Genomic DNA, 12,624 nt, shown 5'->3' on the forward strand with positions numbered 1-12,624 from the left:
GTCTTTTATTTCTTGTCTGATCCCTGTGGCTAAGACTTCCCATGCTGTATTCACGTGGCAAGAGTGGACCTGTCTTGCTCCTACCACCAAGTATGATGTTAGCTGTGGGTTTATCATTTATGGCCTTCATTATGTTGAGGTATGTTCCTTGTAAACATACTATTGAGTGTTTTCATTATGAATGGATGTTTGTTTTTTGTCAAATGCTTTTTCTGCATCTGTTCAGATGGTCTTATGGTTCATATCTTTCATTTTGTTGTGATCTATCCCACTGATGTGGGAATGTGGAACCCTTGCATTCCTAAGTTAAAGCCCACTCTATTGCGGTAAATGATCCCTTTAGTGGATTGTTCAATTTGGTCTGTTAATAATTTTGTTGAGGATTTTAATGTCTATGCTCATTGGAGATACTGGCCTACAGTTCTTTTCTTTTTTTTTTTTTTTTTGTAGCGATTTGTCTGATTTTGGTATCAGGGTAGTGATGACCTTGTAGAAATAATTTGGAAGCTTCCTTCCTCTTCTATTTTTTTTGGAATAATTTCAGGAAAATAGGTAATAACTCTTCCTTAAATGTTTGGTAGAATTCATGCATGAAGCCATCTGGTCCTGGACTTTTTCTCTTTTTTTTAAAGATTTTATTTATATGACAGGAGAGAGAGAGTGTATGTGAGCACACAAGAAGGGGGAGTGGGAGAGGGAGAAGCAGACTCCTATTGAGCAAGGAGCCCAAAGCAGGACTCGATCCCAGGATCCTGGGATCATGACCTGGGCTGAAGGCAGATGCTTAACCAACTGAGCCACCCTAGTGTCCCTGGTCCTGGGCTTTATCTTGTTGGGAGTTGTTGGACTGCCAATTCAATTTCATTACTACTAACAGGTCTGGTCATATTTTCTACTTCTAGGTTCTACTTCTAGGACTTACTGCTAGGTCCAGTTTTCTGGCATGTCATTTTTTTGAGAGTATCTTAAAATCCTTTGTATTTCTGTGCTATTGGTTGTTACTTCTGTTTCCTTTCAGATTTGAGCCTTTTTTTTTTTTTTTAAAGATTTTATTTATTTATTTGGCAGAGAGAGATCACAAGTAGGCAGAGAGGCAGGCAGAGAGAGTGAGAGGGAAGCAGGCTCCCTTCAGAGCAGAGAGCCTGACGTGGGACTCGATCCCAGGACCCTGAGATCATGACCTGAGCCGAAGGTAGCGGCTTAAACCACTGAGCCACCCAGGCGCCCCTTGAGCCTTTTTTTTTTTTTTTAATTTCTTTCCTGGTAAGTCTGGCTAAATAAATAATTTTGTTTATCTTTCAAGGAACCAACTCTGGGTTTCATCGATCTTTTCTACTGTTTTACTTTTTCAGGTATCTATTTCATTTATATCCACTGAATCTTTATTATTTTCTTCCTTCTACTAACTTTGGGCTTTTTCTAGTTCCCTTGGATGTAGGGTTAGGTGTTTGCAATTTTCTTTCTTCTCGAAAGGCCGCTCTAGACCTCGATGAACCTCCTTCTGAGAACTGCTTTTGCTGCGTGCCAAAGACTCTGGAATATTGTGTCTTCATTTTCTTACAGCTCTGGGCATTCTCTGATTCCTTTTTGGTTCTCTGGGACCCACTGGTTGCTAAGTAGCAAGCTGTTCAGCCTCCACATGCTCATTTTACCCAGTTTTTTTTTTTTTTTTAACTTATAAATGATTTCTAGTTTCATAACCTTGTGGTCAGAAAAGATGCTTGGCATGACTTCATTGCTTCATTTCTTGAGACTTATTTTATGGCCTAACATGTGATCCATCTTGGAGAGCATTCCATGGGCATTTGGAGTGAAAATGTGTACTATGCTGATTTTTAATGCAGTGTTCTGTGTCTATCTGCTAAGTCCTGGGACTTTCCAGGGCAGCTGGCTGGCCGGGGCCTCCATGCCCGGCTCCTGTCTATGCCAGCAAGGTGAGGGGTCACCTGTTCTTGTGACCTCAGACGGTGCCCCTGCAACTCTTCCAGGGCTGGTTCTCTTCCAGCTGTTCTTGATTAAACGGCCCTTTTTCCTGTGCCTCAGGGGGTCTGGGGCTGGCGTGGGCCACGTGCCTGAAGCAGCAAGCAGGCCAGGGTGCCCAGATCCTGGGCCATCTGTACCATCGGGATGGAGGGGAACATAACCAGTGGTACCTGCACACCCCATCCCCAATCCACAAGAGGGCCACAGGCCCCCCGTGGTCGGGCACACACTCAGGGCCTGGGTCCTGGAAACTGCAGCTGCCCTCTGAAACCATGGCTTCTGTTTCTGGGTGCCACGGTGGACACATCTGCTCAGAGGCCCTCAGGGCTGTCCCTCCGGTTGCAGGTCGCAGTGGCGGGATGGGGCTTTGTCTCTCCTGTTCTCTCCGTGGTCCCTCTGTCCATTGCTGTGCGGAGGCCGTTCAGTTGGCGCTGTCCTTACGCGCTTTCAAAATAGATTTGATCCTTAGCATGTGGTAAAGGTGCCTAATGACCTCCCTTTTCTCTGTTAAAAGCGCTGTTAGGAATGGGTAGATTTAAACGTCCTTGGTGTGCTTCAGTCAAATGCAGTAATTATCTTACTGCTACTTAAATTGTCTGTCTTGGCTCAGGGTGAACTCTTAAATTGGCTTTTGAGTGTTTATTTATTTTTTCTATGTCTCAAGTCATCTTAAGTAGCTTTTATGCTTTCTTGTATGTGTTACAAGGTCATCTTGTACATTTCCTGTCTCAATAATCAAGTTAGTCATTCTGAGGATCTGTGATCCTTTAAAGAGAAACGGTATCAGGGATTGTAATCTGGGTGTGGCGAATTATCAATCATGTTCTGTCTAGGATGAGTCTGTGACTGGAGCTTAGAATCATGGATTTTCTAAAGAAAAACATCACCAGTTCATAGTACTTCCCATTCACATTTTGGATTATTGTGTTTACTGAACTTACATAATTTTATTCAACTGATGGATTACTTCTTGGAGTTGAAATGAGACTTAGAGGAGAAGTTGGACTGATTCTAGAATTTTACAAATGGAGACTCGGAAACCCGGGCTTAGATTCCATTCGCCACGGTAATCTGGTTGGCAAGCGGCCAGCAGCCAGACACAGGCCAGCTGGAAAAAGAGTCTGGATATATGCATACTGACACCTTGACTGTGTTCCACGGTTCCTTTCTGGAGAGCACGGGTTCTCTGCTGGCAGAGCGGGCAGCTCACGACAACGAGGTCAACGTTGTCAACGAGGTCAATGACAAACCAAAGAAAATAACAAAATGAAACACCAGAAAACAGGCTGACTATGTTCTGTGTATTTGGCGAGTATGTTTTATTAGCTTTTTCTGTTTTTCTTGACGATTTTATTTTTAAGTAATCTGCACACCCACGTGGGGCTCGAACCCACAACCCTGGGGTCAAGAGCTGCAGCTCTTCCACTGGAGCCGGCCGGGTGGCCCTGCTGTGTTTTTCTCATTAGTTTACGCACCAAGTCCAACTAAATTATTCTAACACATCGGGGTTTTGTTTTTGTTTTTAAGAAAAGGAGATAGTAGGAAATCAGAGTTTTAATGCACATAAAAGTGACACAATTTAGCAATGCAACTCCAGAAAATGAAATCTCTCGAAACAGGAAGCAACCACTTGCCAGCAATGAGTGTTCTGAACGGGGCTGTCTGGTCAAGAATCTCGGCTGACCATGCCCACTGTGTCAGGAGAGATAGTGGGCTCATCGTTGTCAGTGACATAACACTAAGGACACACTTCCATCCTAAGTGTCTGGGGGACGAAAGTCACAGAGAAAATGTGTTCATAGTCACTCTTCTTAAACAGGAGTGCGTACAAGGTTGAGCTGTAGGCATAGGTCTTCTGATACTTTGATATGAAAATATTATCACCATGTGTCACGTAAAGATTGTTTTTGTGAGTGGCTTGTGGAACCCCTTGTTATCCTCGTTTCCCTAGGGATGGGACCGATGCTGAATGAGAGCTGTCTGCCGTGCTGCCTGTGGGCGGGTCTAGGCCTGGGGTCCCCGAGGGGGACAAACTTAGGCAGCATCTTTACTGGAAACCTGGAAGGAACAGAGGCGAGTGACTTATTGTGGGATGTCAGGACAGAGTGCCACCGCCCATGACGGACCTCAAGCCGGGCTTCGCAAACCGCTCCATCGAACGGCAGCGCTATGGGAAGCGGGGGTGCAGCTCCGTGAAAATGTGTGTGTGAGGCTGTGGGACTACTCAGGATGGGTGATGTGGTGCTTTCTCCCGCAAAACAGAGATCCCCCTGCTACTCTAGCACACCCGCAGGCCCGGTGGGACCGGCCAGTGTGACTGCTTCACGCTGTGAGGGTCACCCATCCTCTAAAACCAGGCTGAGCTCTGCAAATCAAGCTCCTGCTCTCAGTTCTTAGAGGCTCCCCGGGCCAGAGTGCTGGCAACGACCTGGTCTTGGCTGGCCTGCTCTCCAGCACGCTGTGACACGGCGGCAGGGCACGAGAGTCCACCGCATGCTGTGCTCACAAGCGCGGCCGCCGCATGCCCCACAGCGCTGTCACAGTACCCTGGACTCTGTTCCCCCTGCCGCGCTTTCCGTCACTCCCTAACCTGTCCATCCCCCTCGCCCCTGCCCTCCGGCAACCCGCCATGTGCTCTCTGTGTTTTCTGGATCTGTTTCTGGGTTTTGCTCATTTGTGTCTTTGAGTTGTTAGATTCCACATCTGCGTGAGATCGTCCGGCATCTATCTCTGACTTATTTAAGCCAGCAGAACACCTCTAGGCCCACCCGTTTCACAAAAGGCAGGGTCGGGTCCTTTTTCATGGCTGAGTGACACTGTCTACAGAGACAACGTCTCTGGTCACACACCTCTGGCAGAGCACGGGGTTGCAGGTATGTTTCTCACATCGCTGCTTTCATTTTCTTTGAGTAAATGCCCGGTAGTGCGACTGCTTGGTCACAAGGGACTTCCGTGTTTGTAATTTCTGAGGCGCCTCCATACCGTCTCCCACGGTGGCCGCTGACATGCCCGCCCACGGCGCATGGCTCTTTCTCCACAGCCTTACCGACACTTGCTGTTTCTTAGGGTTTTGATTGTAGCGGTTCCGTCAGGCGTGCAGCGATGTCTCGTTGTGGTCCCTGATGAAATGCGACGGCTTTCTGTGTATTGATTTTGCACCCTGCGGTTTACTGAATCCGTGGGCCCGCTCGAGTAGTCTTTGAGTGGAGTCCTTCAGGTTTCCTACATACAGCATCATGTCAGACCCTGCAAACCGGGAGGGTTCGACTGATCCCTTACTCATTCGGGCGCATTCTGCTTCTTTCTGTTGGCTGACTGCTGAGGCCAGAACTCCTGGTTCTAGGTCGAATAACATGGTGAGAGTGCGTGTCGCAGTCCTGCTGCTGGCCCTGAGGGAAGCTCCCAGTTCCTCCCCATGGAGGATGAGGCGCACTGTCAGTTTTCCATACAAGGCCTTCATCATGCGGAGCTCTGTTCCCTCTGAGTGTCCTTGTTGAGGGTTTTTATCACGAATGGATGTTGTCCTTTGTCAAATGCCTTCTCTCCACCTACTGCAATACTTTTTTTTATCCTTTCTCTTATTGATGTGATGGAACACACCGACTGATCTGCAAATACTGAACCACCCTCGCAGCCCCGGAATAAATCCCACTTGATTGTGGTGAATGACTTCTAGGATGTAGTGTTGGATTCGGTTTGCTAATATCTTGTTAAGGATTTCTGCATCCATAGTCATGAGAGATAAGGCCTGTAGCTCTCTTCTTTGTAATATCGTTGTTTGGTTTTGGTATCTGTGTGATACTGGCCTCAGGATGAATTAGGATGTCTTTCCTCCTCCTCTTTAAATGTTTAGTGGAATTCACCATTGAAACCACCTGGCCCTGGACTCTTGTTTCTGGGCATCTTCTGATAACTGACTCCATTTCTTGCTGGTCGTCAGTCTGTTGATTTTCACTTTCTTCCTGTTTCAGTTTTGGTAGGTTATGCGTTTCCAGCAATTTATCCATTTTGTCCAGGTTGTCCAATTGGTTGGTGTGCAAATTGTCACAATATTATCATGTAATTGTATATTTTTGTGGTGGTGTTATTTCTCCCCTGTCATTTGTGATTTTATTAACTTGCATCTTCTATATCTCCCTCTCTTTTTATGACTCTCATAGAGATTAATACATTTGGTTAATCTTTTTAAGAACCATTTTCATTTCACTCATCTATTCGATTGTTTTGTTTTGTTCCTTTGTTTTTTAGTTTCTATATCATCTATTCCTGCTCCAATTTTTATTATTTCCTTTCTTCTGCTGATTTTGGATTTTGTTTCTTCTTTCTCTAGCTCCTTTAGGTGCAAAGTAAGTTGTTCATTTGAAATTTTTCTTGTTTCCTGAGGTAGATGGTATGGGCATCTATTTCCATCATAGAACTGCTATTTCTGCATTCCAAAGAATTTGTACTACTCTGTATCCTTTATCTAAATTTTGATATCATATTAATTACAGTATAATTAACATACAGTATTACATTAATATCAGGTGTAGGATAGAGTGCTTAGCATTTTTAAAAATTTTTTATTATGGTGGTTACCATATAGTACATCATTAGTTTTTGATATAGTGTTCCAGTATTCACTGTTTACACATAACCCCTAGTGGACTGTGCAATCTGTGCTCTCCTCAGCTGAAGACAAAGGCTTAACCCACTGGGCCACCCAGGTGCCCCTTCATTGATAGCATTTTTAAGTTCTGCCAGATCAGCTCTCACTCCTGCCCTTAGAGACTCTATGTTGCCACTGATGATTTTCTCCAACCTAGCCATTGTCTGCGACCCTGAATTCTATTTCCGACATCTTGCTTATGTCCATATCCAACAGGTCTGTGGCAGAGTCACGATGTCTGAATTTTCCCTCTGTTGGGGGGATCCTCCTCCTAGTCATTTTGGTGAGAGGTGGTGGAGGGGATGTGTAGATGAAAATATCAACCACGGTCCAGGCAAGGTGCACCCTTGCCACTGATGATCTCCTGTCCCCGTAGAGATCCACAAGTGTATAATCCTACATCTCAGGCTGATTTCCTGGGTGCTCAGAGTGTTCTGGTAGATGACCAGCTCAGTTCAGGGACCGGTTTACATCAGGTCTCTACTCCTCCACCATCTCGCCCCTCCTCTCTGTTCAGCATTTCGAACCATGACTCAGCGCTCGTCACAGTAAGTGTACTCTGTTTTGACTTTCATAAGTCACCATCTGTTTTTAATTTCCTCTTTGAATTCTTCAGTGACCCACTGACAGCTCAGTAGCATGTTCTTTAGCTTCCACATGTCTGTTTCCCAGTTTTGTTCTGTGACTGACATAGTTTCTTACCTTTGTGCTCTGAAAAGGTTACCTAAAAGAGATTTCACTCTTCTTCAGTTTATCATGAGACTTATTTTGTGGCCTAACATGTGACCTGTCATGGACAGTATTCTACACACACTCGAAAAGCATGTGTACCTTGCTGTTTCTGAAGGCAATGTGATGGAGGTCTCGGCTACAGTCATCCAGTCTAATGGCTTCTTCAAAGACACAGTTTCTTCGCTAATTTTCTGCAAGGAGGTGATCTCCACTGTTGTTGGAAGTGGGTGTTGAAGTCCCCAACTGGAACTGGATTACTGTCAGTGTCTCTATGACTCATACGCTCCGACGGTGGTGCGCAAATACAAGTGTCACACGGTCCTCATGGACTGACCTTTGTCATTACGTGATGGCTTTCTCTGCCTCTTGCTTTGAAGTCCACTCTGTGTAGGTGTGACCTTGGCATTGTCCCCCAGTCTGTCTGCATGGTGTATCTTTGTCCATTCTTTCTTGTCCATTCCTTACCCCGTGTTGACTGACTGCAGCATTTAGACCGTGTGCACTTAGCATACCTATTGACAGGAACTCCAACACTGCCATTCTGCTCACTGTTTTCTGGTTACTTTTGCAGTTGTTCTCCATTACGTGCTTTTCCTCTTGCCGTGTTTCTTAGTGATTTTCTGTACATTATGCCTGGCTTACTGTACATCTTTTAAGTCATAATTTTCTTAATTATGGCCTTTTCTTTTGCATTTAAAGAAGTCTCTTCAGCTTTTGTCTGGGAACTCTAATTCAGTTTTGAACGATAAAATTGCTGGATAGAGTAGTCTTACTTGTAGGTTTTTCCTTTTACCACTTTGAATTGATCATGCTGTTCTCATTGGGCCTTCAAAGATTTTGCTGAAAACTTAGCTGTCAGCCTTCAGGGGTATTGTGCATTGCTTCTCTGTTGCTGCATTTGAAATTCTCTCTTTAACACTACTTTCTGCCATTTTTCTTTAATTTTACTTTTTCAGTGTTCCAAGAGTCATTGTGTATGTACCACACCCAGTGCTCCATGCAGTCCATGCCCTCCTTAGTACCCACCACCAGGCTCAGCCAACCCCCTACCCCCATCCCCTCTAAAACCCTTTGTTTCTCAGAGTCCACAATCTCTCATGGTTTGTCTCCCATCTTCAATTTCCCTGAAAACCCTTCTCCTCTCCATCTCCCAATGTCCTCCATGTTATTCCTTATGCTCCACAAGTAAGTGAAACCATATGATAACTGACTCTTTCTGCTTGACTTATTTCACTCAGCATAATCTCCTCCAGTCCCGTCCATGTTGATACAAAAGTTGGGTATTCACCCTTTCTGATGGAGGCATAATACTCCATTGTGTATATGGACCTCATCTTCCTTATCCATTCATCTGTTGAAAGGCATCTTGATTCTTTCCACAGTTTGGCGACTGTGGCCATTGCTGCTATGAACATTGGGGTAAAGATGGCCCTTCTTTTCACTCCATCTGTATCTTTGGGGTAAATACCCAGTAGTGCAATTGCAGGGTCATAGGGCAGCTCTATTTTTAATTTCTTAAGGAATCTCCACACTGTTTTCCAGAGTGGCTGCACCAACTTGCATTCCTACCAGCAGTATAAGAGGGTTTCCCTTTTTCCACATTCTCTCCAACACTTATTGTTTACGGTCTTGTTGATTTTTGGCCATTTTAACTGGTGTAAGGTGGTGTCTCAATGTGGTTTTGATTTGAATTTCCCTGATGGCTAACGATGATGGACATTTTTTCACATGTCTCTCAGCCATTTTTATGTTTTCTTTGGAGAAGTGTCTGTTCATGTCTTCTGCCCATTTTTTGACATGAATATCTGTTTGGTGTGTGTTGAGTTTGTGGAGTTCTTTATAGATCTTGGATATCAGCCCTTGTCACAGCCAAGAGTCACTTGCAAATATCTTCTCCCATTCCGTGGGTGGCCTCTTTGTTTTGTTGACTGTTTCCTTTGCTGTGCAGAAGCTTTGGTCTTGATGAAGTCCCAAAAGTTCATTTTTGCTTTTGTTTCCTTTGTCTTTGGAGACATGTCCTGAAAGAAGGTGCTGTGGCCGATGTCGAAGAGGTTACTGCCTATGTTCTCCTCTAGGATTCTGACAGATTCCTGCCTCACGTTAAGGTCTTTTATCCATTTCGAGTTTATCTTCCTGTCTGGTGTAAGAGAATGTTTGAGTTTCATTCTTCTACACAATGCTGTCCCAATTTTCCCAGCACCATTTATTGAGGAGACTGTCTTTTTCTCATTGGATATTTTTCTTGCTTTGTCGAAGATTATTTGACCATAGAGCCCCTATCTGGGCTCTCTACTCTGTTCCACTGGTCTGTGTGTCTGTTTTTGTGTCAGTACCACGCTGTCTTGGTGATCACAGCTTTGTAGTAAAGCTTGAAAACAGGTAACGTGATGCCTCCAGCTTTGTTTTTCTTTTTCAACATTTCCTTGGCAATTCGGGGTCTCTTCTGGTTCCATACACATTTAAGGATTGTTTGTCCCAGCACTTTGAAAAATGCTGGGGGAATTTTGATCGGGATGGCAGTGGACGTATAGATGCTCTGGGAAGTATAGACATTTTAACAATGTTTAGTGTTCTGATGCACGAGCATGGAATGCTTTTCCATCTTTTTGCATCTTCTTTGATTTCTTTCATGAGTGTCCTGTAGTTCCTCGAGTACAGATCCTTTACCTCCTTGGTTAGGTTTATCTTATGGGTTTTGGTGCTACAGGAAATGGAATCGATTCTCTTAAATTCCCTTTCTGTATTTTCATTGTTAGTGTATAAGAAAGCAGCTATTTCTGTACATTGATTTTGTATCCTGCCACATTACTGAATTGCTGTATGAGTTCTAGTAGTTTGGGGGTGGAGTCTTTTGAGTTTTCCATATAAAGTATCATGTCGTCTGCAAGGAGAGAGAGTTTGACTTTTTCTCTGCCAATCTGAATGCCTTTTATTTCTCTTTGTTGTCTGATTGCTGTTGCTAGGACTTCTAGTACTGTGTTGAACAAGAGTGGTGAGAGTGGGCATCCTCGTCATGTTCCTGATCTCAAAGGTAAATATCCTTCTCAATGAGGAAAAGCTGATAGCCTTCCCTTTGAGATCAGGAACTCGACTTTCCGCCATCTTAATTATGATGTATTACAGTGTGGATCTCCTCGGGTTCATCTTGTTTGGATCTCTCTGTGCTTCCTGGACCTAGATGTCTGTTTCTTTCCCCAGGTTAGGGATGTTTTCCATCACTATTTCTCCACATCAGTTTTCTGCCCCTTTGTCTCGTTATTCTCCTTCTGGGACCCCTATAATATGAACATCTGTTTGCTGGACTTGTTTGCTGGATGTTGTCCATGATGCTCTCTAACCTCATTTTTAAAAATATTTTTTCCTTTTTACTGTTCAGCATTCACCCTGTCTTCCAAATCACCAATCCTTTCTTCTGCATCTTCTGGTCTGTGGCTTCACTCTAGTGTGTCTGTGACGCTGCCCCTGAGATCCTCCACTTAGTCTGGTGGGTGTTTCTATGATCATTACTTTAAACCCCATGTCAGATACATTGTTTTCTTCAGGTTCATTTATTTCTTGTTGTGGGGTTATGTCTTTTCCTTTGCGTTGGAACATCATCTTCTATGTCCACATTGTGCTGGACCTTCCGTGTGTCTCTGAATTAGGCGACAGTGAACTTGGGAGAGCAGTCGTCTAGGCCTGTCTGTGCTGGATAGTGAGTGTGCTGGTGGAAGCTGGCGGGCGGGAGCCGTGTCGGGCACGGGCCGGGGTCCCGGGGCCCTCGGAGCAGGGGTGCAGGGCATCCTGACGAGCAGCTGAAGGCGAAGTGGCGTGTGGGCTGGGGATGTCTGGGGTCTTCTGTGAGGGAAGCGCCGTCAGGGCTGCTCAAACTGAACTGGTTGCAAGCCGAGGTTGTTCCTGGGGGCTGAGCTCAGGTGGACTTCGTGTGGCGCCCGGAGTTGAAGCTGGCGCAGGCTGTGATGCTCCCGGGTTCCTATTCAGGGCACACACTGACAGGGAGACTCACTCGATAGGGCTGTGGGCTTGGTGTTCTGTGGTGCTTCACTCTGGGGCTGCCCTGAGCGGGCCGCAGGAGCCAGCACACACAGGGGGTCCTGGCAGGCTCCGTGCAGGGGGCACCTGGGTAGTGGGCTCTGAGGGCTCTGTGCTGGCATGTTCTGTGGTACGTACTACACACCTTTGTCCCCTTGGTGTGACAACGGGTGACGTGGTGACTGCAGAGCGGGGGCATCTCGGTGTGCGTGATGCCGGCACCACGATCTTGGTGTGACCCCGAGAACGACGCGGGCTGGGAGCCTGGGTCCCACGCTTGGACTCTGGTCCCCTGTGCACTGTGAAGGCAGATGGGGGAGGTGCACGGTGTGCCCCCCCTTCACCCAGAGTGTGGGGCAGCGGCTCCCCTCTCCGCTGGCAGGACCTTTTAGAGTCTCGTTGCTTTTCTCAGCTGCAGCTGTGTTTCCGCGGGCCGCGACACGCAGCCAGGGGTTCCCTCCGTTACCTCGTCTCGTCCCTCGCGCTGTTCTCTAGCTGGTCTCTGCAGAGCGGGCTCTCTGGGCCATTCTCTGATGCGTGCACGAAGTCGTGCCAGAGCTGTTTTTCTAATTAAGGTGTTTGTAAAGTGAGGTAAGTGACATAGGAGGGAAGTGATCAAGTACGATATCGCGGAGCCCTAACGTCACGTCGCTTTGGGAACAACCGGGCGACAGACCGGCATTGGCCCTAACACGACGTTCCTGATTTGCGTCCGGTTTCCGGCAGCTTGTGCGAGTCCTTCAGTCCAGCTTCTGCGCCGTCGCTGCCCACTTGCTCCCCGCGCTCTTACTGTCACTGGACTCCATACGCGTCCTACTTGTTTCTCCATTTAGGTCATTCTATGCTTTTAATTTTGTTTTCCAGAGAATTAACACTTAATTTGGACCTAACCGAATTAACCTCTGTGAGCATATACAGCTTATGTGTTATGCTTAAAAACCCTAACCAAACTCCCACCTTGACTTCTGTATGCAGTTTTTCAGTTTTGTTCACATACCTGTTAAAAGACTGACTGGAGTAAATATCAACTACTCCTTTTCCTAAATCCTGGAGACAATGAAGCTGACGGGGCGGAAGGGGATACGCTACAAAAACGGATGCCTTTTAGGTCAAGGCGTGCACTTTTAGGTCTCAGAGCCACGACTGCCCATTATTACTAGAGTCTAATTAGTTACTCTGTTGCTTTTTATGTTTTTAAAGGAATTTATAACTGTTAGAAAACTCAATGC

The 12,624-nt window shown here is 45.8% G+C and overlaps 1 protein-coding gene across 4 annotated transcripts in view; it reads right to left on the reverse strand.

Annotated features, from left to right (window-relative positions):
• Positions 1 to 12,624, reverse strand: part of DYNC2H1 (dynein cytoplasmic 2 heavy chain 1) — a 269,900-nt gene that overhangs the window by 8,280 nt on the left and 248,996 nt on the right. The window lies entirely within an intron of this gene.

The sequence above is a fragment of the Meles meles genome, chromosome 8 (assembly GCF_922984935.1).
Source record: "Meles meles chromosome 8, mMelMel3.1 paternal haplotype, whole genome shotgun sequence".
NCBI classification, from domain to species: domain Eukaryota; kingdom Metazoa; phylum Chordata; class Mammalia; order Carnivora; family Mustelidae; genus Meles; species Meles meles.